The sequence below is a fragment of the Rhipicephalus microplus genome, chromosome X (genome assembly GCF_043290135.1).
Source record: "Rhipicephalus microplus isolate Deutch F79 chromosome X, USDA_Rmic, whole genome shotgun sequence".
Lineage (NCBI taxonomy): Eukaryota > Metazoa > Arthropoda > Arachnida > Ixodida > Ixodidae > Rhipicephalus > Rhipicephalus microplus.
Window position 1 is genome coordinate 246,722,602 of NC_134710.1, and position 27,145 is coordinate 246,749,746.

Consider the following 27,145-nt stretch of genomic DNA (forward strand, 5'->3'; position numbering starts at 1 on the left):
ACTGCCATGGCTGGGATTGAACCCGCAATCTTCGAGTCAGCAGCCGCTCACTGTAACCGCTATAGACTACAGTGGTGGACGCATTGACCACCTATGTCGTAATGGTGTTGCAAAACTATCAATCGCCCTTTCCAGAAAAGAACTAGTCTATCTACGTACACATAAGTGTTTCTCACAGTTTGCACATTTGTGATGATGCTTGCGAGTGGTGTTCCCTACAAACGCAGTTCCTTGTCACAAAATAAACACAGAAATGTCGGCCCCTGTGTGTCTAGCCATTTTGAGCCCACGTGATTTATTACGTTCTACACTCCATCCTGAAAGTTTACAACGGAAACGGAGATAGAAAAAGCGCATAACAAGTTTGTGTAAGTCACTCTCATGTGATACGCAAGGGGATATAAGCCTGCTGCCGCTTGTTCAAGTCTGTGAAAAGCAATCAAGTAAGAATTGTTGTTTTAGACAAGGAGGAGGAAGAGGAAATGAGTGGTAGAGAGGGAGCTGAACCAGACAAAACTGTTACAGGCACTGTGCAGTCACAAAACGTTTATACGTTAGAATGGTTAATAGTAGCACATACATAAGCCACTGTTGATGTTGTAAATATTAGAGTACTCAGCTGCCAACCGTTTTTTAAGAGGACGTTCAAGAAAAATCTTAGTGCATTCAGCCGTTTATTTTAAGGGCTACAGATACGGTATGGACGCCTTACACAATCATTTCTGGTTCAATTTAACTATATCTATAAAGTGATACCGCATAGAGAAATTCGTTATGATAATTGGGACTATGCGCTGACACCGGCTATGCTCAAGAGCCAGGATTCAATCCCGCGACCTGCGGGTCAGCAGCCGAGTACCTTAGCCACTAGACCACCGCGGCAGGGCCTCGTCGTTGTGAAATGGCCGGAGATGTATAGGTCGCTAGTTTCAACTAAAACATATCACCATGTTCGCTTTTGCAGAGAAGTTGTCCAAATGAAGTAAAAAAAAGACAAAATAGAAGCATTGTAGAATCCACCTGTGAGTTTGGTGCCTGCCTCTGTGCCAGAACTTCATTCAACACCATTGCAAGGCGCCTCATGAAATGTAGATGTGGGGCATTCGATGCAACAAGCCCTAAAGTGGTCTCCGAAAAGCTTGGCACGTTTCATAAATGGTCGCAAGACTGGTTCCATCTTTCATGAGACGAAAACCTGAATGAAAATTTTTAAAAAAAGCGGGGTTACTCTGGCCGCTTTGTATTCGTCGCGCGCCACGCCGTGAAAGACGTTGTACGCAGCGCTAACAAAAGCCACTGACGCGTGGTTGGAAAACAAAACCGGTTGAATAAATGTCTTCCAGTGAGTCAGCGCCTCTCCTCCCAAACCGCCAACTGAAGAGTTTGAACCCCGACAGGTCTGAATAAAAAAGCTAAATATTCACTCAAAAAAAAAAAACAACAACCAGTTCGATCAATTGACCACTGCCTCTCCTCGCATCCCTGGAGCAAAGTGCGTGCCCTAATTTACGCAACGCTGCCCACTCCATTTTTCTTTCTAGCACACACATGCACTTCAAAAACAGGCGAAGACAAATGCAGCTCTCACGAATATCACGCTTTGCGCTCATTCACTATCTTCCGTCTTTCGGGGACTCAGTATTGTTTTTTTTTCTCGTCCACATCGACTTTTCGCTAAGATCACCCCGCCATCTAGTTGCGAAAACCTGCCCGGTGCTTCTCGGATTTGTGGAAACTCGTACTACCTTTTTTCTTACACGGGACAGTACGCTCCATTGACTATGCGCGATGAGACCTGCGAATTGATTATTAACAAATGCTGAACTACAGTTTACTTTTTTCTGTCGCACGTTGTCCTCGAGCTTTATTTAGGGCGTTGTTCTTAGTAGTTTTACATGCTGTGTTGAAATTGCGAAATCCCAGCGTTGGGTCACTTAGCCGGCCAGCCTTGCGTGATGTTTGCCAAAGAAGCCTCAATATTGATCTTTTAATCTCTGTCCCGTGGCGTGACTGTAGCAAATGGGCCTTGCTATTTTATTCCTTCATTCGTTTGCGATAAACGAAGTTTCGCGCGAACGCCGTGTTTGCTCGAAGCATGACTTTTTGTGGCGTGAAAGTGTGCAAATAGGTCCTCAAACATCCTGCAACTTTTCTTATTCACCTTGTTTCTTTTTTATATACCGTTAGTGTCTCTTTCATTGCAATATCAATTATAAGGGCAGTCTCTGCTGGTCTTTTGTCGGCGCGGCCACCGCCGTCATTTAACGCATATGTGTATTTATGTATATATATGGAAACTCAAGAAAAAAAAGAATGGCCCCGTATCTGCATGTTTCACTGCAAAAGTCTCCAAAAGACGGTAGTCTTGCATCTGGAGAAAGTGAACAAAACGTTTATTTGATATTCTGTGTAAGAAAATCTGTGAATGGTATTCTGCAGGCGCTGCGTTAGTGTCTCGATCTGTGCAGCGAAGGTGAACGAGCGCATCGAGGCAAGTTAGACGCAAACGCTATCTGGCAGTTATCTTCGAAAACGAAACAAAGGGTGCGCGCCTGTCTCGGAGGCGATAAGGTGTAGAACGCAAAGCGATGGGCAGGGGCCACTACCGTGTCGTCTTAGCAAAGCGTTGGAAACACTTACCTTTTTGAGCATAGCGTTGTATTGTTTGCACAGCGAGAGAAATACTACCGTTCTTAGAATTACTTATGTATGCCTTCGCTAGTATGAACATACATACAGAATATTGACGTGGTGTTATGGTGCCTCGGATATGCACAATAATTGCTTTTTAATTCACAATCGCACAAGTATGAACGCTTAAACTTGAACAATATTGGTAGGTGCTGCAGATGCGGTTGGCCGTTTGGGGTGTCGTTCGAAGCTGTTTGTGGTATGTTACGGTGCGCAAGCAGACAAATGTACGGACAGATAGACAGACCGAAATTTTTGCGTCGAAGTACCCCAAGAAATACTATCGTCTTAAAAAAATTGACACCGTATCTACATGGGGCGAACGAGCGCATCGAGTCCCGTCACACTTGAGACATAAGCGCTATCTGGCAGTTATCCTATAAAACGAAGCGCGCCCGTATCGGAGGTGATAAGGTGTAGAACGCAAGGCAACGGGTAGGTGCCACCACTGTGTCGTCTTATCAAAGCGTTGGAAAGACTTGCCTATTCGTGCAAGTGTTGCATGGTCAGCGCAGCATGATGAACGCCACGGTCCTTAGAATTACTTTGTATGCCTTTTCTAGTAAAAGATGCACATACAGAATATTGATGTGCTGTTGTGGTACCTCAGATATGCGCAATATTTGCTTTTTCATTGACGATTGCACAAGTATGAATGCTGAATCTTGAGCAATATTGGTGGGCACTGCGGCTGGGGTCGGCCGTTAGGGGTATCGCCTGGTGCCGTTTACAATACGGTTAAGGGCGGATGAACAGGAAAATGTACAGACAGACAGGCAGACAGCCCAAAATTTTTGCGTCGAAAGACCCCAAGAAAGACTACCGTCTTTAAAAAATGGTGCCCGGTTCACGATGCGTCGACTAGGGCTTATCTCCCTCGCGTATTTTGCCCGCGGACGGGGGGGGGGGGGGAGAAGTAGATGCTTGTGCGCGCGTGCTTATCCTTCGGTGGGGAGCGTCTCACGCCTCCGACTTTGACCAGAACGATTGCGTTTAGTCGACGGGCGCACAAAGATCACTTTGCGTTGGACAGGCACCGTTTGCGAAAAGAGTACGCCTTTCAAACACAGCGAAGTAACAGCTGGGGCACTTGTTAGTTTGCACTCATATCTGTACCTGTGATTACGTTTCGTGCCTTGTTTTTGTTTAAACAGCGCTTTAAATAAATTAAACAGCGTTTTAAACAGCGTTTTAAGTCGCTCTCGTACCATGTCTGTTGTTTTCGTGCGTCATTTGTACGTGAGCAGCGCGCAGCACGTTTTGATCTGCTTGCCGTTCTCAGCGTTGCATTCCAAGTTGTTGCTATCGCATTCACTGCTTCGCCCTTTTGACGAAGCTGTGACTTTTTTTTTTCACGCCCCTATATATCGCGTCGCATCTCTCTTTGTCTAGGCTTGTTACAAATTATTAAGCCTCTCCAAATTGTGTGTCATCATAATTAGAGTACATGCAGGGTCCTTAGCCAACGTGAGCCAGTTCAAAAATATGTCAGTGCACTGTATGATGACGCGACCAAACAAACATAACCAGACCTAGTAAATGGAGCTACTATTAAAATTTCTTGAGGTGTGCCTAATTGGTTAATTAAGCCATATCAATTAAAAAGTTGAAGCAACAAAGTTGGACGAAATATTTGTATAGATCAGATTGCAAAACGTCCAATTAGACAGTTCATGACTTCCTATTTAGTGTTAGGGTTTTTTCCTTACACTAAATGCCCGCAAAAAAAAAATAGATCCTTCGTGCCTTGAGAATCAAGATTACGCAAAGCATGCGGAAGGAAAGTAAACGTGTTGTACCTTTTTTTCGAGTAAAACATTATGAAATAACGCTAAAGATACGTACCATTGTTATACGCAAAGACATATGTTGAACAGTCGCATATGTTTCATATAACCAGTTGTTTACGTAAAGGCTGCGTGATGATGCCAACAGCAACATAGGCATTAGCAATACCAGACACGGTAAGCTGATATGTAGAACCGGTGCTCGCGAGGATGGAAGTCCTGAACACTGCTACATAAATCAACTTAAGCGGATGGCAGTTAACTACAACTGACGTTAACGTGGCGGCACGCCTGTTACAATAGGAGTATATATGTCGCTTTTACAGCGAAAGCTATTATGAGATCAAAAATCTGGTCTCGCGCAGCGCCGCAGTTGTCCACCGGCATGGTGTCCGTAACCACATGACGCGAAATTAGATTTAAAAAAAAAAGCTAGTACCAATGACATAGTGGGGCTCGAACCCGGGTCGCTGGGTGCCAGTGCAGTATTCTACCAATGGGCTACGCCAGCGCTCGGAACTTGTTGGCAAACTTGCCTTAGGCAGGCTTCATGTTGGGAAAGCAATCGTGTTATTACGACTTATGAAGCGCCTTAGAACAGCGAAAGAACAACCAGTCATCGCACAATGGGAAGAGCGTAACGAGTGGTTCGTTCAATGCTCGAACCCATTACAAAAGCTTGTTTTACAGCGAAAGCTGTTATGAGATCACAACTCGGATCACGCGCAGTTGTCTACCGCCGCCGCCGTTCTCCGTGACTACATCGCGTGAAACTAGACAGAAAAAAAAAAAATGCCCGCAGCTTCCCTCGGGGGAACACTGAGGAGGATGCGGACCATATAATTGGTTAACGGGGTGTTAAAGTGCGACTTACTTGGGTCGATGGCTAAATTGGTTAACGTGGTTGTGAAATGGGGTGTTAAATTGCGACTTACTTGGGTCGATGGCTAAATTGGTTAACGTGGTTGTAGGAGGGGGTGTTAAATGAGTGAACACGTACACACGTATGCGAAAGGGCGGCGCTGGTCGAAGGGACGTCGATCATTGTGGATTCGTTGGAATTCATTTCACCGCGACCTTGGACGTCGACGCGCCGTACAAACCAACCGACGAGCGGCAACTGAGCGAGCGAGCGCCGACCTTGAGTATATATACAGCACGACGGCGCATGCACTGTCAGCTGTTGAATGTTCTCGAAGCGCGACGCCACATGCGCGTCCACTGGAGAATCAGGAGAATTGTAGATGTCGAACGCGGTGTGTAGAGGAGGAAGGGTGCACAGATGGTGGAGGAGTGAAGCGCGCGCGGTGTGTAGAGGAGGAAGGGATGCACAGATGGTGGAAGAGTGGGCGACGGCGCGACGGCGCATGCGCGCGCGTCAGCTGTCGAATGTTCGAGAAGCGGTGCGGACGGCGCACTACAAGGCGCGAGTATAATGCCCCTGACACACGGGCACCCTGAAGTCCTTTAGACAAGGGGACATCTTTCCGAAAGGCGTTCGGGCGCAGTGACACACGACAAAGGAGTAACTCCTTTCCGGCCAAGATTCTTTTCTCAAAAGCAGATCCCGCATCTACTTTTCTGGCAGGAAGGGAGTACTCTCGCATTCAGCGTGTATAATTTGTCAATAGAAGAAAACGTGTCGCAACACTGCGGTGCCCTGTCAGTATTTTTTTGCGCTGAGAAAATGTTTTCATTTTCAGCAGCAGTGCGATTTGTTGAAAAGTGAAGGCCTATAGTCTGTCCATACTCTCAAACGCCTGCATTACGTCACTAGCGCGATCATGTTAGGGTTGGCAGCGGCAGTTGCTGTGCGGGCGACAAGAGTCAGGCCCACCTCAACTGTTACTTTATCTCTGTCTCTGCGCTGAGACATCGCAGGACCACGACAAAACGCGGCACGCCGTCACTGACCCAGCTGGACGCAGCCATGTAAAAAGCACGACAAAAAACAAAAACAGCAAAACACCGACTGTTCATAGTTGCCAGACGAACTTAAGTTGCTGCTAAAAATGCAAAAAAAAAGCGAAAGAAAATTACAGGTATGCGCATTATAAGCCACCAGACAATAAAAAAAAACGGGTTTATGCTCCGGCGTCGCTGAATGTGATGTACATGCGCAGATTCTTTTTAATATTTCCAATCTTGCAGCTTCCACAAACAGCGCCATTTTTTCTGCAGCGTTCTTCCTAGGCACCGCCTAAAGCAGTAGTCCGGTGCCGTGTGTCATCAGCGCCACTCCTTTTTGCAAATGGTCCCCTTAGGCGACAAAAGGGGTTTACTTCAAAGTACTTTACTTTTGTCCGTGTGTCACGGGTATAAGATGCTCCGCATCTAAAAAAAATGGCAGCATATCCACGGGGTGGATGATGGAGAGTGGGGCGAAGCATCCGTCCGTGTATTCGTTCTTGTTTCCGTCCGTCCGTGCGTCCATTCATGCGTCCACCCATGCGTCCATCCACCCGTCCGTGCGTGCGTCTGTACGTGCGTCCGCACGTCCATCCATGCGTCCGTCCATGCGCTCGTCCATGCATCCACCCTGCGTCCGCCCATGCGTCCATCCGTTCGTGCAGCCATCCGTGCGTCCGTCCATGCATCTTTCTGTGTGTCCATTCGTCCATCTAGTCAACACTTCAAGTACAACAATCTCGCATCTTTTCATTATATATTCCGCATATAGAAGCACCGCCATCCAGCAGACATTCCAAGGACTAAACTAGAGGTGGCACACGCACACTTTCTTACGGCTGGCGCTTCGTGTCTACTTCCCACCTTTAAGCACCTCGAGTTCATGGTATATACTAGTTCACTGTATTCATGGCACTGCGGCCCAACGCTCGCTAAACCTTTCTGAAACAAAGGAGGTTACGTCCAGCAAGTATAACGTAGCAACATTTTCTTGTCAGATACTGCCCAATGTACATGCCAATGGCTGTTAATGGGGAATGAGAGACAGAAAAATTTGGCTTTTATTTAACGCGAACGCTGTGATTTTTTTATTGTTCAACAACGCACAGGAGAAATCTCCCACCGGCACCCCCTTGGAGGTCAAAGCGCAATACATGTTACGTACTACGAGGGACGAACGGGTGCCGCTTTGAGGAGCTTCGCCCCTAAAAAAAAGCCAGGCCTGCGCGGAAGGTGCAGCACAGTCACAGCGAAAGCTAGTAGAGCGGCCTTTCAAAGCCTTTTGATTGATTTGTAGGGTTTAACGTCCCAAAACCACCATATAATTATGAGAGACGCCGTAGTGGAGGACTCCGGAAATTTCGATGACCTGGGGTTCTTTAACGTGCACCCAAATCTCAGCCCGCGGATCTACAGCATTTTCACCTCCATCGAAAATGCAGCCGCCTCAGACGGGATTCGATTCGCAACCTGCGGGTCAGTAGCCGATTACCTTAGTCACTGGACAACCGCGGCGGGGCTTCCAGAGCCTTTTCTAAACACTCATTGGGTAACTATTGCAATCACACTTGATTGATAGCTATTAGGGCATTAATAATAAACTTCTGGGTAGTAGGCTGGCAATCGCTATTCTATTATTCGTCATTCTTCGGAGAAGCGTGGTAGTGGCTAAACACTTGCAAGGAATTTCGTGCCAATTGTTCATGCATTGGTTGACGATGATGAGGAATTATGGCTGAAGTGGGTATGCAATTTGGTTAATAGGGGAACCATAACAAGCTTTTGTAATAGGTTGGAGCATTGGAGGGCTCACTCGTTACGCTATTCGCATTGTGCGACGACTGGTTGTCCTTTTCGCTGTTTTAAGACGCTTTATAAGTCGTATTAACGCGATTGTTTTCCCGACGATTTTTTTCCCGAGGGAAAGGGTATGACGACGTACGCTACGGCATTGTCAGATTATTCATGTCAACTGACCAGCGAGTCGTATTCATCAAACCACCATACCCTTCCATACTAAGTTTGGTTTGCGCCAAGTTAGGGAGGGAGGGTATCACGAGAGCGTCCCGACGCAGGCGACTAGATAGATAGATAGATAGATAGATAGATAGATAGATAGATAGATAGATAGATAGATAGATAGATAGATAGATAGATAGATAGATAGATAGATAGATAGATAGATAGATAGATGCTAAAAGTGCTGGCTGTACACAAAGAAATTGTTGTTATTTATAATACTATGTGGAATACCATTTGGCATGAATGCTCTAACATAGTTCTTGCATAGGACCACAGTACTGTAGTATTGAGAACTGCGAGATAATTATGCCTTTCACAATGACGGTTTCGTTCTGGCAGGCTTAGTGGCTTCAGGTGGTATGCGAAGGATTATTAGTGAGCTGCCAGCTCGTAATTGAATTACGTGCTACGCGACTCTATTATTCAACAAAATGAGGGTCCCACGCTCGCTGCAATTGACACAGGTGGCGCTGACTGACTTTCCCCCTTTAATTCTCATCTATACCCAATAAAGTGGATGGTCCTTAGCCGCCATGATGGCTCAGTTGGTAGAGCAGTAGACGCTTTAATTGAAGGTCGCAGGTTCGGTCCCTACCCACGTTGTTATTTTCTTAACCACTGTTTTTCTTGACATTTACATCACAATTACATATAATAATATCCTCTGTACTTTCCTTGGCGTAACTGTCTTTCAGTTCTCAATAATATTTGTTTCTAACAAAGTAAACTAGCCCTTAATCTCGCCCTTCTTTCATTCATTCACAATACTATAGGGAACGTGTGCAGCCGCTTAAAAGGGTACAGGACAGTGACGGTAGTGGTAGCTGTGCGATGACGTATGTGCTGCTAATGGCTGCACAAGTGATGACTGCTACGTTGCTTTATCATTCTCATGTATTTCCGCGGGGAATGCATTTTGATACTGTGTTTCTCATGTCAGCCGCTGCAATGGGCCTCCCAACCTCGGCAAGGGGGCGCTGCGCCGCACGTGTTTCGCCTCCTTTCTAGCAAAAGCCGGTCGCTCGGTACCCTGCTCCCACCTTCCGCCTGCGCTATCTCAGCACGGTCACGCACTCTGCACGCGCTGTTATCTGGTCGCCCTCCACGTGCAACGTCACCTGTGACTTGCTCCAAAGGTTTAAAAAGATTATAAAAACGTTTTCACGGTGATAATCTTATCAGAACCGAGAGCGATTCACTGGCAACCTTCGCGGGACCAAGCAAGTCAAACACGATGTCTTTTAACGAGTGCTATGTGAATGTCAATCGTGAACAGCTGCTTTTCTATGACATTAAAAGTGACGCGAATTCTATATGTATGTTACCAAAAAGCGTGCATTTGCTGCAGCAGTCATGTCTTCTCAGAGCTGTCAGCAAACTACCACCACGTTTTGGCGTTCATTTGTATATAGCGTTCAGATTTCTATTGATTGAATGTGAAGTTTGTCACTAGGCTTTCAATTTATTAGGATGTCAGCGGGAAGAGACTAAACTTACGTCTGCCCTGTTCAGTCCCTGGCACCACATCAGTGCGGTGTGTTCAGTTTCATAAGAGTTTCACTTTTGCCGAGGTTTTCATCGGTATTAACAAGGTAGTATCGAAAGTTCAATGACACTTGATTTTAGGGGCGAAGCTCCTTATGGCGTGGCTTGTGCGTCCCTCGTAGTACGTAACCACCAGTGGCACATACCCGAAATAGCGGTCCTTACGATTTTGACCTCCAAGGTGGTTCCGGTGAGAGATTTTTTCTGTGCGTTGTTGAACAATAAAAGATAGTGCTCAACGCACATGTTAATGGCTGCTAAGGGGGAATGAGAGACAGGAGCATTCGGCCTTTAGGTAACGCGCACGCTGCGATCCCCATTAGCAGCTATTGGCATGTACATTGAGCACGATCTGACAAGAAAGGGTTGCTACGTTATACTCGCTGGGTGGAACCTCCTTGGTTTTCGAAATGTTTAGCGAGCGTTGGGCCGCATAGCCATGAATACAGTGAACTAGTATATACCATGAACTCGAGGTGGTTAAAGGTGGGAAGTAAACCCGAAGCGCAAGCCGTAAGAAAGTGTGCATGTGCCACCTCCCGTTTAGTCTTTGAAATGTCCGCTGGATGGCGGTGCTTCTATATGGAGAATATATGATGAAAAGATGCGAGATGGTGGTACTTGGAGTGCTGAATAGATGGACGAACGGACACACAGACAGATGCATGGATGGACGCATGAACGGACGCAGGCGCGGATGCATGGACGAACGCAGGGACGGACGCACGAACAGACGCACGCACGGACGGGTGGATGGACGCATGGACGGTTACACAGACGTACACAGGAACGGACGGAAGCAAGAACGAATGGACGGACGAATGCTTCGCCCCACTCCCCATCAGTCACTCCGTGGATATGCTGCAATTTTTTTTTGTAGCCGTTTCGAAAGTATAATGATGTGCACAAAAAAGTATTTTATGTCGATTTCGACCATGCATGTTTTTTGCTGCGCATGTTTCATTTAGGATAATATTCACGCCTGATCACGCAGCCTGTTCACTGATTTGAATGTCAATTAAGTTATTTTCACAGCTCGCTTGGTCACCTTCATATCACACAATACCCACTAGGATCGAGCATGTTTTTAGTTACTCTGAGATTTGCCCCTGATAACCGCGTCAAATTTCATGAAACCATCGAAAAAAATTTTACATCTTCCTTGGCTCTCTTTGAAATCTTTTTCATAGCGGCAGCTGTTTATCACCCGTTGCTAGGGCGCATGCTAGGGCATAATATTTTACGTGGCAAAATAATCATATCATTAGGAGGCAGGCCGTGGATTCAGACTGCAGATTGATTCTGGCCACCTGAGATTTTCTTTTTTTTTTTAACGTTCATCTAAATCTATTTAAAGTGTATACGGTGCGACGACGACAAACAGAGGGTTTACACACACCGAGCGTCACTTCTGTTTACATTGAGCGTGCAACACCAACACGCCCTGCCTATCATTCTTGCACCAAAATCTGAGCGCACTCTTACTGCGTTTCGCTCCCGGGAAAATGCACCTGGCATATGCGGGAATCGAACTCATTACTTCGATACTAGCATCACAACACCACATCATGCTAACTTATCGGTGGTGGTTGCTTGCAAGACCTGTCCGTATATACGCTCAGCGTGAACTCACAGCAAAAATCTGTTTATACTGAATGGTGGCGAGAAGTCCACAGCTATCAGTTGGATAAAACACTTGCAGGGCTCACAGTACGATAATTTAGGTGTACTAGGCTGACAAGCTCCACCGCTTTTGCACTACCAATGGTTGTCTCGGAAAGCCGGAGCCCAATCGCGAAATGTACAGGGGTTGTCTATTTGCTGTAGTTTCAGTTTACAAGCACGCTTTCTTTCAATATGAGTCCACCCATCGCGTTTCTTTCAGGTAATTAATAGTTTGTGGTACTGCGCACGACAAAAATTTCTTCAAGATTTGGGCACAGGTTAAAGAACCCCAGGTGGTCTAAATTTCTGGAGCCCTGCACTACGGCGTCTCCTATAATCATATGCTGGTTTTGGAACGGTAAACCTCACATATCAATCAATCAATCAATCATCAATCAGTCAATCAACCAATCAATCGAAAAACTTTCAAAGCAACGAAACCGCGGAGTATCGGTGAACTGCCATAATCCACTCTTGACGCATTTGCTTCTCGCACTGCTTGCACTGGATATGGTAGAACTCGACGGACAGTTTTCAGTTCTTCGTCATGTTTTAACTTTTATAGCAGCTAACAATGCAGCAGTAGGGCGTGCCTGTTTTCCAGAATGACGAAGGAGTGCTGCCCATAGTGTGCGAAATGCAAGACCAGCGCTCCAAGAAACACGTTTTCCGTGCGCGCAATGGGGAAACCGAGCAAGCGCGGCCCGTCAGAGCGACCGGAGTTTGCCCTCTTTCCGACAAGGCGGTGAACGTCGCTGCGAAACTTGAGCCTGTGCTCCCCATAAGCTTCCAAAGAAACGTCGAGACTCTTGAAGAAAAGTGCAATTTATACCAGAAATATTGTTTTCAGAAATGCCCAGGGCTCGTCGCATTTCACGACAACACTGACACCCTCGCTCTCGATAGCACACGTGCACAGCTCTCGGGTTGCGTCCATGGTGCAACACGATGTAATTATTGTTGACTAGCCGGATGCTACGAAATAGATGTTCGTAAGAGACCCCCAAAACGTTTATAGGCTGTTTAGCCATTGGATGATCGTATGTAACGAGCAGTGGGACTCATAACGGTTGTTCGTCTTCGTGTCCACAGGTTTTCTGCTTTCTTAAAATCTGTGGTACCTTAGCAAACGCAAATTTCTATTTCTTTACGGAGGACATGTAATGAGCCGTGTGCCGCATAGGCTGAGAACAAAAAAAGAAACACTGTGTTTTCTTAAAATGTACGGCTAAGCTTTGCTAGGCTTCAGATTTGGGTGCACGTGAAAGAATCCCAGGGGGTTTAAATTTCCGGAGCCCTCCACTACGGCGTCTCTCATAACCAAATGGTGGTTCTGGGACGTTAAACCCCACAAATAAAATCATCAAGCTTTGCTAGTCTTGTCTATGTGAAACGTAGAACAATGTTGCTTATCAGAGTATTGTTATAGTGACATCAAGTGAAATTGGTAATTGTTTACCATTGCTTAACTTGGCTCTAATTGCGAAAACATCGGCTACGTCCTAGTTAAAAAAGGCAGAGCTCACGTACAGTGGTAATCGATGATATGCGAAGCACAAATGAGGAAGACTGATGTGTAACTTCAGAATCAGCAAAACGTTACGAGGCGGACGTATAATATGCCGCACATGATTTCCATGTCATGATTATCATGTTTGAACGTGTCCTTTACTTTCGTTGTCTATTACTGGTACGTGATTTTAAATTTGGTATATGTGTAGTTATTAAAACGTCCACGAGGGTACTATAAGCGTAGAACGTAGTCATGTTTTACATGACACACATATCATTATTATCTTGTTTGGATGTGTCGTTTACCTTCGTCGTCTATTCACGTCACGTGATACCAAATGGGGTATATGTGGATCTAGCGAAACGACCACGAGTGCGCTATGAGCCTGGCATGTTGTCATGTTCTACATGACACGCATGCCATGGTTATTATGTTTGGACATGTCACTCACCTTCGTCGTTCATTATCTTCACGTAATACCAGATTAGGTATATATGAAGCTATAGCGAAACGGCCGCGAGTCCTTCATGAGCGTGTTAGGTTGTCATATTCCTTACACGACAAGCATGTCATGATTATCAAATTTGCACCAGTCACATACCTTCGTCATCCATTCATGTTCGGTAATACCAATTTTCGTATATGCGCATGAAGCTAGTGAAACAGCTGCGAGCGCATCAAAAGTGTGGCATTTAGCCATGTTGTTTCATGACACGCATGTCATGATTATCGTGTTTGGACATGTAATTTATCTTTGTCGTCCGTTCGCGCCACATATTACTAAATTTTGTTCATGGGAAGGTAGCGAAACGACCGCGAGCGCATCATGAGCGTGGCATGTAGTCATGTTGTTACATCATAAGCATGTCATGATTATCTTGTTTGCACCAGGCACATACCTTTGTCATTCCTTCACGTCACCTAATACCAAATTTGGTATATGCGAAGCTAGAGAAACGACCGCGAGCGCATCATGAGCGCGGCATGTAGTTATGTTCTTATATAACACGCATCTCATGATTATCATGTCTGCACCAGTCACATACCTTCGTCATCCATTCACGTCCCGTAATACCGAAGTTGGTATATGGGAAGCTAGGGAAACGACCGCAGGCGCATATGAGGGCAGCATGTAGTCATGGTTTTTACATGATACGCATGTCATGACTTCCGCGTTAGTGTCGGTCACTTGTGTTTGCCTTGCAGTCATGTCATACCATACCTGTTTTGCAGCATGCCCAGGGAACGAAAACCGCCGCAAGAGCAACAAGATCATGAAATGTAAATCATGACATTCATGACATACACGTCAAGATTTTCTTGTTATGACTAGACACTTACGCTCGTCATGCAGTCATGCTATGCCAAACCGATTTCGGTATTGATACCATTATCCAAACGGCCAGGAGAGCGAAAAGTCGTAGGCGGCTAGATAGATAGATAGATAGATAGATAGATAGATAGATAGATAGATAGATAGATAGATAGATAGATAGATAGATAGATAGATAGATAGATAGATAGATAGATAGATAGATAGATAGATAGATAGATAGATAGATAGATATGATCAATGTCGCCGAAGTTCACTAAGAAATGCTTCGCACTTAAGAAGTCCTATTTAGCATGATCTTAATTATGAAGATTCAAGCTATAGAAAGGTCTTCTGGTGAGAGCAATTCTTAGCGTGGCCTTAACAAACAAGGTCTCAGTTATCAATTTCATAACTAGCAATGTCCTCATTACCATGACCTTAAGAATATGCAAGAAGCTAACATGCAGTTTTATTTAGCATGGCCATATCAGGGTCATTCAATGCTTCTATGGTAAGCAAACTACCGCCTCTGTTTCATATTAAGCCAGCAGCCGCTGGCAGAGGCGTGCTTCAGAGGCGATGCGAAAGCTGCTTTCGCTGTCGTTGTGTGCGGAAGTGCCTCAATGTTTTGACTTTATAAACTTGGCCACGATCACTGTACTTTAATGTAACTACTTTTAAGACACAATATGCGTAAATGAGTGTCCGAGTGCGTCGTCATTCTTAAAATGACTACTTGGGTGAAAAGAGCAGTCGCTCAAAACGTCAATCTTGCGCTAGTTTGAGCCTGGTTTGAGCCTACAAGACACAAAATTTCTAAATTTCAACCTCCATAATGACTATATGTTTACGAAGCATTGTGAACTGGCAGACTCCAGATACAGATATATTTTCATCATCTAAGGCCTTTAACCGAGCGAAAGTATGGGAATTTTTTTTTATTTCTTCTTTACACCGAGTGCAATGCGACGGGTTGTCGCCTGGTGAACGCTTTGGTCTTGACACTTTAATAGGCGCACTTTTTTTTATTTTTCTAAAATTAAGGGCCCTGCTTCGCAGCAGTGGCCCTTGTGGTGCCACTTGTAAAAAGGGGCAAACACCGGGGCTGTTGCATCCACATTCACCAGTGAGATACCATGATCTGTTGACTGCGCCAAAAGCCGATAGTTTGCCCATCATGGGTGTTCAACTGTCTGGTAAAACTGAAAAGTATTTTAACAAAATATCAATAAATAGTGGCTGAAAGGGCTGCTTTTGTACATATACTTCGTCTAATGACCCAGAAAATGAAACTGAGAGGCCACGCCAGATGTGAACTTTTCGCCTGCGTTTTATCAATTCCGAGCAACACTTAGGCCATTGAATTTGAAATCGCAGTCAGCAACATTGCGCAAGACATGAATGTGTTTCGCGCGTATACGAGTGCATATCGATTTAAAATTTAAATTGCTCCTATCCAGCATCTGTAGGGCCCACTTTCATATGTATAGCGCTACTCCCCCTTTCAGTGGCGGCGCATTGCGGCAGCTTTGAGGAGCGCCCATTGCGTGAAGGTGAAGTTTCGTGACCATAAGCAGTATTGAATGACAATAGTCTTACTTAGCCAGTTCTAGGTTCACATAAATGTAATTAATGTCAAATTACTGAATCATAAACACTAATGGCTTAATTTTTAATATGGTGAATAATTTCGGCGATGATTGTCGTGATTTTTGAAAAATAAATAAAAAGCGAAGATAGGACGCATCAGCCGAGCAACGTTCTAAAAGGTACAGGCTAGTCATGATGATATTTTTTATTTCACTCTGTTGGCCTAACCCCGAGATGAAACAGCTTTGTTGTTGAAACTGCAGCTGTGAAGTCACATTGGTCTCACAAGAAGTTGCAGGCGTTTTGCTTTTCAGAAATGTAAGTTACAAAAACCACTTTAATGTAATGAGAGGGATCTAATAGAATACCTAGTTTTAAAATATTCATCACAGCTTCAGTGGGGGCGCACATGTTTATGCCACCGCCGCTGCCGGGTGCTCCACCCACAGCGCTACCATCACACATGCAGGATGCTTCACAGACGCGCCTTTCATCTCTCGCACTTCTCCCAATGCCCCTGGTTGGTGGGGTGTTGTTGCCGTCTGAGAGTGGCAAATAAAAGTAATTAGGGATGTGTGAATACAAAAAACAAAAACAAAACAAATCAAATAGTGTTCTGTTGGACTCGGTGTCCGAATCGAATCGGGCGGTCGCGTTTAGATGAAGGCGAAATGGTAGATGTACGTGCACTGTGCAATATCAGTGCACCTTAAAGAGCATCAGATGCGCGAAGCTTCCAGGGCCCCCGACTACGGCGTCTCTCATAAACATAGCGTGGTTTCGGGACGCAAAACTCTACATAATTTTATTAATCGTATAGAGTGCAAAGCCGAAAAAAAAGTCAGTAATTTTTTAATAGCCTTTGAAATCTAAGCACTGATGAAAACGTCAAAGAAAGGATACGTTCGAACCGAAAATAGTAAGGTTTCTTGTTTTATTAGCAGAATGATATTTATGTGCATGCAGCCCGAAATTTTACGAGACTATCAACGCATACATGTACCACATTGCAAGATGAAAGAATTTTCGGTTAAATCTGGAGATAGTGGATGAGAAAGGGTTAAAACTCAAGAGTCGCTTTGGAAGCAGTCGAGTTTTAACCTTTCCCAATTTCCTATCTTCATCATGACATCCATGATGATGTTGACTCATAAATATCGTTCAATTATTATTTAAAATTTCTTGACCACGTTGTAATACTGTACTCACCTCTGTATTTCATGCTACAGTTACGAGATATTTTTGAGGCTACGTCCAGTTGCTGCTTGTGTACAAGCTTCCTTCAGTTGACATATTTGTGGTATTTTTTGTCGAGTAAAAGCAATGGTAATGGTCATCTGATACAGCTTGTGAACATTTGTTTCAAATAGTACGTCGTGGAATTCCTGGGTTGTTTCTGAATTGGTCGGCGTAGTGTTTCCAGGTATTTTACTTTCAAACATATTTTAAAAATGGTTACATTCAAAATGGTTGTGTTACTGTTCTAAAAATATTCGATTAATATTCAATTAGTACTCAATTCGATTTGGTTCTTAAGTGCACTTTTCGCACACTTCTAGAAGTAATGGATCATGACACTAAGAAGCGCTGATTGGGAGCACATCAGTAGTCTCTGCGCAACAGAGCCCTTCACTCCGATGTTGTAGGAAACTCTACGGTCGATGAATTGCTTATGCATGCGTGATCATTCGATTAAATGACTGCGCAGTTACGTGATTAGCCTTCCGCGTCAGCACGTTGCTCTTCATCGCCAGCGAAGGAGAGCTCCGACATGCACAAACAGCGTTTTTTGCCTGCCTACTTCTTTGAGTGTGGTGGCACCTAGTAATGTCACGGTTGCGCTGGCATATTGCGTGAAAGTAGGTGCTTCGGTGCAGCGTAAGACACGCCAGAGGAGAGCGGAACATCTTCGTCGGTTCGCGTCTCAAGCAAAGAACTCAGCCTCTCACGTTCCTGAAGCGCTTTGTGGTATTGTATAGATAAGCACAGGCGTTGGTTACCTTATAGCTGGGAAGGGCACACCTTGCCGTCAGTATCCTCAAATGAAGGCGCTTTGAAGAGGTGCACATTGAGTACCAGTTTATTGCACGCATATTATAATATTTTGTGTTTCACGTCAAGAAACCGGGATATGATTGTGAGAGGCGGCATTGTGGAGGGCTCCAGAAATTCTGAGCATCTGGTGTTTTTAAGGTGCACTGATATCGCACAATACTCCGCCACTGAAATTGACCGCTGCGGTCAGAATCTCACCCATGACCTTCGGGTAAGGAGCCGTGAATCGTAATCACTGATGCACCGCGGCGCACACGTTGTGCATGTGGACGCCATTTCTTTGCAAGGGGCGCTATGCAGGATCGGCCGAGTTTCGCGAAACTCGGCATTTTCCCGAGCTCTGGCGACACCCCCTTAAAAGCGTGCCAACAGTGGAAAAAAGTCGAATCCACCCCTCAGCGTGCTGCGTTTCATTGGTTATGATGAAACCAGTCATCGCGTCAAGGACAGTCGACTAAGTTGGGCGGTGTTTTCAAACCACAGGTATCTTCTTTCATTTGTTAGTCGTTCCACAGAGTGCAGAAGTGCACCTATGCAATAAAAGGGTCAGAGACATTTGTGATGATAGTCTCAGAGGCACGGGGTGTTTTAGTTGATTTTGAAGCTTTTATTGCCTTTACTAAGTCTGTTTTAAAATAATTAGCATGGTGACCCCTGAGATCAGTACCGGCCGATCATCTTACAACATCGCGACCACAGTTAAGCCTGAGGCCACTTGTTGATCTTCATGGTCAGCCTGTACATTCCACTGCGCTGCTCGGCCAGTCCGCACCGTCTTTATTGTAAACGCGCTAGCACCCGAGCACGTTCGGCTGGATAATTACCTATCAGTGGCGAAGCTCCTAAAGCCGTGGGTCTGTCCTTCCTAGCTCGTGTGACGTGACCGCCTATTTAATGACTCACCCAGCAGGTGTGGATGGACGGATGGATGGACACACGGCCAGACAGACAGACGATTCACAGTTTATATGGATAAACACTCCAAAGCTTCGCCCCTCTCATTATCACTGACGATAAACATTCCGGAGCTTTGTCCCACTCATCATCACTAACTCTGTGGATATAAGCAGTAATTTTTTCGGCTGTACGGTATACTTCGCTATTTAGTCCGGGACATGCTATGACCAAGTTAATTACGCCAATTCATGGTAAAGACAAGATTATTAAGCCACATCCTAAAAAGGCAGTGCTAAAGGAGCTATGTAAAGCAAGAACCGGGCTAACTAAAGCATGCTAGTTGATGAGCTAACTAAACCATGCTAATTAACGCGATGTTATTTATGAGCAGGCTAAGTAAAATCATGCTTATTAGCCCTTACTAGTATGATCACAATTAGTATCCTGCTAATCAGCATTACTTGTAATAGCTAGATACTGATCATGGCCACAGTATTTGGGCGCGAAATATTTACCTTTTAATTAAAACCTTATCAATAAAGATAAGACAGCTCAGTGTATTGGGCGTTGAGCCTCAGCCAATCAGTACAATCAAAATAAGAGAGAACTGATAAGGTCTTAACGCTGAAGCCTACCACGCACATAAGTAGACAAGCAGCCTAAAAATCTTGAACAAGCTAGGTTATCACAAACTACTCCATGGCTTCAGCCTTGCACAGTAGTGTAAGCTCACCAAATTATTTTCTATGCCAAGAAGCTGCCGCTGGACGATCACTGCATCAAGAGCTTGACAGTCAAGAGCGTGTTGAGTTGGCAAAAATACAGCACGACAATGAAGCTGACATTGATTGATTGATATGTGGGGTTTAACGTCCCCAAATTACCTTATGATTATGAGAGACGCCGTAGTGGAGGGCTCCGGAAATTTCGACCACCTGGGGTTCTTTAACGTGCGCCAAAATCTGAGCACACGGGCCTACAACATTTCCGCCTCCATCGGAAATTCAGCCGCCGCAGCCGAGATTCGATCCCGTGACCTGCGGGTCAGCAGCCGAGTACCTTAGCCACTAGACCCCCGCGGCGGGGCGATGAAGCCGACATCGCTGCACTGCTAAAATGTTGAATGGGTGGCGGCGCTGACGGGCTCATACGCGCTGTTTCTTTGATAACCACCGCAAATGTCCTGCATGTGTTTCGAAAGCCACTCACGTTCGTGTAGCCATTTTTATAACACTGCTATTACGCACTCCGCACTGTCTTCATGCCACGGCCACCGCAAAACGAGCACGGAGCAAACTCGGCTGCCCGAGAAGCTCGGGTCATCCTGCACTGCACCCGGGGTTGACCATATATGCTGTGTCGAAGTGTGTGTTAACAACTACAGCTATAACGCAAAGCGTTATTCGTTATCATTAATGTTTAATCATTATTGTGGATGGAGATGTACTCTCAGTCATCAACGTTGGTGCACCCAGAAAAAGTGGTGATATAGCTGCAAAACACCAATAGACATTTTCAAGCTCTAGTATATCATTCTACAATAACCATTCAACTACTTGTACGAGAACACGTTTCACATTCGTCTTACACAGCTTCCTATGACGATAGGGTTAAACTTTTTCTTGAGCGCCAAGAGCCGTATAACAAGGCCTTATAGCTAAGCGTACGCAAGGCTGTGCGTGTGCACCACGTAGCGCGTCGCGTACGTTCAAGATGTTTTCCACACCACTATTTCATTGTGAAAAAGAGCTGAAAGTGCACCAGGTGGAAGTGTCAACATCCTTGCTCTGGAAATGGATGCTACGAACATACTATTTTAAAGGGGTGGTGCATGTCACGTGCGCCAGCAGGCTCGACATAATGAAAAAAAAAATACACCTTTCGTTTTTTTTAGTTGCCTAATTCTACTTGTTTTTAAAGCTTTTCTCTGTTGTTCCTAAGAACGCTTTATTCAGAATCGTGCCCAAACGTACACCTAGGTGGTTATCACCACATTTAATCAGAACATGCTCCGTCATCGTCTTAACTTCCCCCCAACAGGTACATTTTTCTTCTTTAATGAATCTCACTATATACCAACGCGTTCTATATGGCAACCTCAGCTCGCTTCGAACAACAAAGCGCTTCTCCTTGAATTATTAAAAAAAAAAAAAACCTTCTTCCTTATTTCGTTCTTGCCCTTTCGGTGGTTACTCAGAGCTGGTAGCGATGAAATACATCGTTGCCATCCAGTAAATCCCCTCCACCTTTTAAAATTTCACTTAAGTCTCTTCACTGCAATATCGTTCAAGATGCCAGCCATGTACTTGCTGGGCAGTCTGTTAGTCCTTTTTCTGCGCTGCGTGTCAAAGCTCTTTCTCTACAACGACTTTAGGAGTTGCGTCAAGTCATCTATAGTGGCGTAGCAATACAACAGGCTGCCATAGCTGCTATTGGTCGACACAAGATAAGGTACGGGACAAGTCAAGGTTATTCAGAGACACCGGCAAAACAAGCCGATATACAAGACAAGCAGCCACACACCGTGATGCGATAGAGTAAACAATTCAGCTTAATGCAGGAAAATGTGAAAGTATTACCTGGGCACGGAAAGTTTCAAGTATACCAGCCATCACTCGAGGGGCCGAATAAGTCAATGACACCACTGCTAAAAATGAAAGCGGAAAAACAAAGTGGTGCTTCCTCTCCGAAGAGCTGCCCCCATGAAATCACAATTTCTAGCTAGCAGCGCTGTAAAAAGCGCAATGTTTACTTATTGACGTAGAAAAGAACGCAAGGACGAATATAAAAGCTCCAGAGAAATGTTTTTATTGCAAATCAATAACAAGAAGCTGACGGCAAAGTCGGATGATCGTAATCTACAAAAGTAAAGGAGGCTAAATTGAGATTTGCTCATGTCGACTGCTATTACATCGGTATTACACAGCTTGAAGATGCAGGGAATTTAAGGCGGAAACATGAGCAGAATAAAACAATATTTTGAGCGAACTCTTGAATAGATTTCGAGTCACTAGGTGGTAAAAAGATAACCTATTAGTTCTTACGGAGTGTGTACAGAAATCTCTAAAATAGAAAACAAGCCCTTATGCATCGCTTTTCCCGGTGAATGATAACGTTGTCCAGTGAATCTTGTAAGCTATATTGAAAGACAGAGGCATGGATGACGGATATATATATAGTTTTTTTAGGAATATAGATATGTCGTGAAAATACAGTTTGTGAGGGAAGGAAGAAGTAGCAAGGAAAACGTTGATATTTGCAAGGAGCTGTAGGCAGGCATGTCCGTTATCCCAGCAGTTATTATTCCGTGCATGGTGGGGATGAAAAAGCACTGAATGGTAGCAACGGTGGTTTTATTCTGCCACATATACAGGCCGGCTTGATGATTGAGCAGCAGCTTCTTAGTTTACTCTATGCTGACGACTCTGTCTTATTTGAGGACAGCAGAGATGATATACCAAGGCTGGTGATACATGTGGAAGAGAAGGTGAAAGTCTATAGGGGACCAGTACACAAAGGAGCCAGCACACTTCTAAGCATGCCCATTTCAAGTGCGAAGCATTTCTTATGGAACTTCGGCGACATTAAGCGTATCTATCTACATATCTATCTATCTATCTATCTATCTATCTATCTATCTATCTATCTATCTATCTATCTATCTATCTATCTATCTATCTATCTATCTATCTATCTATCTATCTATCTATCTATCTATCTATCTATCTATCTATCTAGCCGCTTGCGTTTGGGTGCTCTCGTGGTCACCCCGTTAACTTGGCGTGAACAAAAATTAGCATGGAAGGGTAAGATGCTTTGACGACTATGACGCGCTGTTTAAGACATGAATAATGTCACAATCCCGTCGCGTACGCCGTCAAACACTTCCCGCTAGACAGTGGCACATACCAATGGGCCGGTATGTGCCACTCGAATGCGGGTATGTGCCACAGGTGATTGACACTTATTATCAACCCCAGGAACGACGAGAACACACATGGGCGATTTTAACGCGCGAGCGTTAAGAACTACCCAACATCGTTAACGTCGACCCGACAAATGCAAAGAATAAATGTCAGGGTCCCATCTGGAATCAAACCCAAGGATTCTGCGTGGCAATCAAGCATTTTACCACAGAGCTACGCCAGGTCTCGGAACTACTTTTCAAATAGAGAGTTCATCTTCGTAAAACATTATTAGTGTTTACCGTGCTGCGTACACAAATTTATAAACATTACATATGTATTCCTTCGAAACAGCCGTCACGTCGGGTTAACGTCACTTGTAGTTAGTTGCCATGCGCTGCAGTTGATTTATGAAGCAGTGTCCAGGGCCAGCATTCTCGCGAGCATCAGTGCTTCATATCAGCTTCTGGTGTGCAATACGCATGTTTTAGTTGGCATCGTTGCGCAAGTGCAAACAACTGGCTACATAAACATCTGCAACTCTTCAACATATGTCTATGCGTTCAACATTTGTGCATATATTTAGCGTCATTTGAGGACGTGTCGATCAATAAAAAAAACTGCAACATGGTCACCTTCCCTCAGCATGCTTCGCATAGCGTTGATTCCGGAAACGTGGGATCTGCCATTTTTTTTCACCTATATGTTGCCGCATTCAACCTGCAGCAAAAAGCTCGCACAGCAAGAAAGGAAGACGAAGTTCTTGCCCGGTCCTCTTTACGAGTGCCTTGCATGTAATTAAAGTGATCTCCGCTATATCCGACTTTTGCTGTGTCGGCGTCGAGACATTGGTGGAGGTGCTGGGGACATATCCAGGACACCTTCCAACAGCCCGATATCTAGTCTACGAAGACTTCCGCTTGTCGAAACACCCGTTCATTACGCCAGCCGCCGCCTGTTAGGCCTGAGCCCAGAGCTCGGTCCTTGGCTGGAAAACATGACCGCGTTCAGAAGCAGTAGCCCCACCAGGACCAGCCGAAGCACGACACCGGTGACTGTTTTCACCCCTAAAATTCCTGTGGACTTTCACGGCAACACATATGAGGGCACAGATGACTGGCTTGAAGAGTTCGAGCGCACAGCCAACGTTAACCGGTGGAACGCCGCACAGAAGTTGGGGTACGTGTATTTCCCTCTCTAGGACGGGGCTCGCACATGGTTCACGAATCGCGTGTGGTCAACGTGGGGCGAGTCCCGGCGGAAGTTCCTGGACACCTTCAGAAACACCGAAAGACGGGAGCATGCACAGTGACTCCTCGAATCATGGATTCAGAAGCCAAATGAATCTGTTGCTAGGTTTGTTGAGGACATAGCTCGTCTCTTCCATCGAGCCGATCTCGATATGTCCGAAAGCAGAAAGATCAGTCACCTCATGCGTGGTGGTAAAGAGCAGCGTTTGCTGGTCTCGTGCGGAACCAACCTTCAAGCATCGGCGAATAATCGAAGGAGGCGACCGCCATCGAACACCCACTACAGCTACACTACCACAAGTACGACCGCCCAAACAACAGCGGACAAATCAGCGCAACAACCATGACCACTGTCACACCTGGCGAGGGTTCTTTGCGTGACCTGATACGCGAAATTGTGCAAGAAGAGGTGAAGGTGCTCACCACCACACCATGTGACAGCATGATTGCGTCGGTCCCAGAAGTTCTGCACTAAGAGATACGGCAAGCGCTTCCACTTCCCTAGCCGAACACGGACACGGTTAGGCCAACCCATGCAGATGTTCTCCCTCGACAGCCATCTAACGTGCCGCCACCACAGCAGTACCATCAGCGACAGCCGCCGATAGTACCTTGGTACTACAAGGAAACGTCGTCACCGATGTGACCTCCACTCCGCAAAACCGACATCTGGCGTACCCCCGACTACAGGCCCTTGTGCTTCCATTGTGGGGAAGCAGGCCACATCGTGCAGAACTGTCCTCATTATGCGGCCGAGTACCAAGGATTTCTATCTTTCTATCCGCTACCCCTCGTCGCTATTTCAAAGGAAGACGCAACGGTGAAACGAGCACGACAATCCCGTGGGACGTAGCTCCTGGGTTACGGTCACGCTCGCCCTCTCCTGGTCATTTTCCCCCATCTAATGGAGGTAGCACTACGAACATGGCGAGAGGAAGATCTCCCAGTCCACGCCGGGGAAACTAAAAGCAGCGACCTTAGGAGGAAGATTGAATATTCCCGAAGAGCTGGAAATCTCCCATTACCACCACACAAAAGCGCCGCACATTTCGAATGAATCGATGGAAGAAGAGATTGTCACCGCTGACATTACACTTTCCATTGGCGGTCACGGCGTGACTGCACTGGTCGACACTGGTGCGGACTTTTCAATAGTGAGTGCGAATCTGGCTGAAAAACTCAAGAAGGTGAAAATGGGATGAACGGGACCGCAGATTAGAGGAGATGGAGGCCAGCTGCTGACGCCTAACGGAAAGTTCACCGAAAGAGTCAAGATCGGGGATTCATCTTTCGTCGCAACCTTCGTTATTCTTTCAGAGTGTTCTACACAGGTCTTCTCGGGTATAGATTTCAGTACGGTGCCATTACAAATATACCGGATGGTGAACTGACCTTCACAGCACAGCGCATGTCCATGCACGTCATTGACGACGTGATCATACTGCCATTGTCATGCCGCCTAGCCTCTGTCACGTGCACCAAGGAGCATACTAGAGAAGGTGTCATGGGACAAGTATCGACGCTTTTACTCTTTCGAGGAATTGCTAGTGCCAGAAGTCTCGTCAGTGCAGTGTCTGGGCAAGCAGAGGTCCTGTTGACGAACTTCGAAAACGAGCATCGACACATTACAGAGGGCACCACAGTGGCATAGTTCGACGAAATTCTAGAATTCCACGATTGCTTCACAGTGCAACAGGCAGGGACGACAGCCGCTTCAGCAGCACCACCTGCCGACGTCAGCGCATATTTATCGCCAGCGCAGAGGCAGAGTCTTCTAAATGTTCTGGGCCAGTTCGAAGATAGTTTTTCATCGACTTCGAGGGTAAGTGAAATGCCACTGATAAAGCACCAAATTATAACGAAGGGGACGACAAGATCAATTTGACAAAACTCGTACCGCGTGGCACCGGAAGAACCTGAAGCAATTCAAGAACAAGTCCACAAAATGCTCGACGATGGCGTCATCCAGCCGTCAAAAAGCCCTTGGGCATCACCGGTAGTGCTGGTGAAAAATACAGACGTCAGCTTATGCTTCTGTGTGGACTACGGCAAGCTGAACCTCGTGACAAAGAACGATGTGTACCCATTACCGCGTATTGACGATTCACTTGACAGGTTGAGGCATGCACACTTCTTCTCGTCGACGGGCCTGAAAACCGGATATTGGCAAATCGAGGTCGATGAGCGAGGCAGAGAAAAGACTGCTTTTGTAACGCCTGACGGGCTTTACGAGTTTAAAGTCTTGCCCTTTGGATTGTGCTCAGCTCCAGCAACATTTCAGAGACTGATCCATACCGTCCTATCCGGCATTAAGTGGTAGACATGTCTGGTATACCTCGACGACGTAACTGTTTTCTCAGGAACGTTATAGGAACATCTAAGACGGCTGCTCTTAGTATTTCGAGCAATACGGTCCACTGGCCTCACGCTGAAACCCGAGAAATGCCATTTCAGTATCAAGGAACTCTGGTTCTTAGGACATGTGGTGAGCCATGAGGGTGGTCACCCGGACCTCGACAAGATTGATGCCGTCCGCAAATTTCTGGTGCCAACAAATACGAAGGCCGTGAGGCATTTTATTGGCCTCTGGGCCTACTACCGCAGATTTATCGCCAAATTTTTGCACGTAGCGTCGCCCTTAACACGTATAACAAGAGACGATGTTCCATTTTTGTGGGGTGAAGAAAAGCAAGCAGCATTTGACAATCTATGACAGCGCCCGCAGACACCACCTGTCCTTTCTCACTTCTACGAGAACGCTCCTACTATGATCCATACAGATACCAGCAACATAGGTTTAGGCGCTGTACTCGTCCAGTGGAAAGATTAAGCCGAGCGAGTGATCGCATATGCAAGTAGGACGCCTTCCCGTGTCGAGTCCCATTATTCCACAACGGAAAAAAAATGTCTTGCTGTAGTATGGGCAGTTATGAAGTTTCGCACATACCTCCACGGCCGTCTCTTGTATGTAGTCAGTGACCACCACTCCCTTTGCTGGCTGA

The 27,145-nt window shown here is 45.7% G+C and overlaps 1 protein-coding gene across 4 annotated transcripts in view; it reads right to left on the bottom strand.

Annotated features, from left to right (window-relative positions):
* LOC119187234 (RYamide receptor) overlaps positions 1 to 27,145 on the bottom strand; it is a 452,287-nt gene that overhangs the window by 172,824 nt on the left and 252,318 nt on the right. The window lies entirely within an intron of this gene.